Genomic DNA, 3,655 nt, shown 5'->3' with positions numbered 1-3,655 from the left:
TTTAGGTCAGTTGGTATAACAAAGCTTATTAAGAAAATGTTCTGCATCCTACTTTGGTGAGTGGCGTCTGGGGTCTTAAAAGCTTGCATGCGGCCATCTAAGATGCATCACTTGGCCCCAACCACCTGGAGTAAAGGAGAATGAAGACCACCAAAGACACAAGGAAAGTAGTAGCCCAATAGACAGAAAGGGCCACATAAACCAAGGACTTCATCAGCCTGAGACCAGAAGAACTAGATGGTGCCTGGCTACCAGCAATGACCGCCCTGACAGGGAACACAACAGAGAGTACTGGATGGAGCAGAAGAAAGGTGGAGTGCAGAACTCAAATTCTAGTAAGAAGACCAGACTTAATGGTCTGACTGAGACTGGAGGAACCCCGGAAAGCATGGCCACTGGATTCTCTATCAGTCCAGAACTAAAACAATTTCCGAGGCCAACTCTTCAGGCAGGGATTGGACTGGACTGTGGGACATAAAGTGATACTCGTGAGGAGTGTGCCTCTTAGCTCAAGTAGACACAAGAGACTACAAACGTGCAACTTCTGTCCGGAGGTGATATGGGAAGGGGTTAGGAGCTGGTTGAATGGACATGGGGAATCAGGGGTGGAAACTAGGAATGTGCTGTCACAGTATGGGGAGAGCAATTAGAGTCACATAACAATGTATGTATAAATTTTTGTATGGGAAAAAATTTAAAAAAAGAAATGTATTATATATGTATGCATTTTTACTAGCCTATTTCTTTCTATTAATGTATTTGTTCATGTTTGCTACATAAAACCCAAAAAACAAACCCATTGCCGTCGAATCAATTCCAACCCATAGTGACCCTATAGGACAGAGTAGACCTGCCCCACGGAGTTTCCAAAGAGCAGCTGGTGGATTCGAACTGCCAACCTTTTGATTAGCAGCCTAATGTTTAACCATTGTGCCACCAGACGTGGGTAAACGCAAAGTTCTTTGTTTAATTTCTTCAAAATGTATATATTTAGTGCTGCATCTTATAGCACTTTGAAATACTTCATGTTTATGAAAATAAATAGCAATTAAATGAAAAATAAATACATAAATAAAACACTGATTCTTACAGCCTGAATTGGCTGTATTCAAACCACCTACTGATTCATGGAAACATTTCATGAATGTGGCAGTGAATGCACTAGGTAAACTGGTGGACTTATGTTTTCACTCATCCAAAAAAAGCAAATGTATCGCCGTCGAATTGATTCCTACTCACAGCAACTGTACAGGACACAGTAGATATGCCCCATAAGGTTTCCAAGTAGTGGCTGGTGAATTCAAACTGCTGACCTTTCGATTAGCAGCCAAGCTCTTAACCACTATGCCAACAGGGCTCCTTCATTCATCCACAAGAATATAATTTCCATGACCACAGTGTCTTTCTTTGTCGTTTGTGGCTCTGTCTCCTGTGCTTGGAGCAGTGCCAGACACAGAGTAAGCAGAACACATCTGTTGAAAAAAGAATGACTCCACTTGCCAAACACTTCAGTTGACCCTGTATTAGGATCCCATGGCAGGTTTTATGAGAGTTGGTAAAATGAATACACGTGGCCCCTGCATACCGGAGACCACATGCTTGAGGTGAAGAGTGCAGTCTCTGGAGGCATTTCCCTGGGATTCAAATTCTAGGCCCCAAACTCACCAGCACGGTGATTTTGGAAAAGTTTCATAACATCACTGATCTTATGTTTGTGCATTTGTCATATGGGAGTAAGTAGCTATAAACTACCCCTTACAGTACTGTGTGGAGGTTAAATTATCTGATGTGTCTCAGTCATTAGTATAATGCCTGGGCGTGGGAGGTAAGTGTCCTTATATGATGCTATTATCGTCATTTAATAACACTCATCTGAATTAACTCCTGTCTATATGTCTTAGGCTGGGTTGTCTAGAAAAAGCAAATCAGTGAAGCATATATATATATATATATATATATATATATATGTATGTATATATATACACACATATATATATATTATCTCTCCATATATATATATGCAGAGATTTATCTCAAGGAAATGGCTCACTCAGTTGTAGAGGCTGGCAAGTCCCAAATCCATGGGTGAGGTGTCAGGCTGAAGATTTCTCCTGACTCATGTGGTTTCAGGGGCTGATGAACCCAAAATTAGAATGTTAGGTGGAAGGCTGCTGGCTCACATCCCAAGAACCAAAGGTCAGATGATGATGAGACGGATGCAGGATCCAGAGAGTGTGAGCTTTGAGAGAACATCCATATATATATTGGATGCAGGAAGGGGTAGATTATCCAATTGACAAGGTAAGCATGGTGCTTACCTTGCTTACCAGATCATTTGTAATGAACAATTTCACATGGGTTTCACCACGTCTTTGCTTAGTGAGCACATGTAAGCCTGTGCTTACTTGTGCTTACTAAGCATCCTCCACCTCTGTCAGGAATTGTAAACCTGAAGAGGCTTTGATTTTGTAGGAAGGTGCTATGGGGATGGGAGAGACAGATGCCAGTCATACCTAGAAGCAGAATCTTTGATGTGGTGAAAAAATGTGAAATTGTTCACTACAGACGATCTGCTAAGCAAGGTAAGGTAACCACTGTGCTTGCCTCGCCTATTGGATAATCCACCCCTGGATGTAGGCCACACCCTCAAGGAAACTCCCTTTTCAACTGACTGGCTGCTCATATTAGATCACAAATTGGGGGATGACTACATCAGATCACAAAATGGAGGATGATTGCATCATTACATAACTTCCAAATTACATCATTATGTAACTGCCAAACTACAGCATTACATAACTGCCAAACCACTGAGATGCGTGGCCCAGCCAAGTTGACACACAACGTTAAGCATTACAGTCTACCCCTTGTCAGCTTGGCTCCTTTACACATCTCCTTAAGCCATACACAATCTCTAAATAAAGATAATTACAAAGTCATATTTGTGCCTAACATGACACAACTAACGTGTACAACTGAAAACACACTAGCCCTGTTTACATCTCATATTTTATAATAGGTGATGGAATAACGGAAGGAAGAAAACAAAGATATTTGAGAGACAGATATATAGCCAAAACCAAAACCAAACTTTTTGCCATTAAGTCAATTCTGACTCATAATGACCTTATAGGGTTTCTAAGGAGCAGCTGGTGGATCCGAACTGCTGACCTTTTGGTTAGCAGCCAAGCTCTTAACCACTGTGCCACCAGGGCTCCATATATACATATATATGTGTGTGTGTGTGTGTGTGTGTGTGTGTGTGTGCGCGCGCATATATACACCAGTAAGTTACATAAGGAAGTGACCCATATGTATATAGGATAGATATATATAGTATATATAGATATATACTGTATATATAGACATATACTGGTATAGATATATACCAGTATATGTCATTACTGGTATATATCTATCAACACCCATGGAAGCAGCAGTCAAGAAATCAAAAGACACATTGCATTGGGCAAATTTGCTGCAAAAGACCTCTTTAAAGGGCTGAAAAGCAAAGATGTCACCTTGAAGACTAAGGTGCACCTGACCCAAGCCATGGTAGTTTCAATCGCATCATATGCATGTAAAACCTGGACAATGAATAAGGAAGACCAAAGAAGAATTGACACTTTTGAATTGTGATGTTGGTGAAGAATGT

This window comes from Trichechus manatus, unplaced genomic scaffold, assembly GCF_000243295.1.
Source record: "Trichechus manatus latirostris isolate Lorelei unplaced genomic scaffold, TriManLat1.0 scaffold00159, whole genome shotgun sequence".
Classification (NCBI taxonomy): Eukaryota; Metazoa; Chordata; class Mammalia; order Sirenia; family Trichechidae; genus Trichechus; species Trichechus manatus.
Note: the sequence above shows the minus strand (reverse complement) of the source record.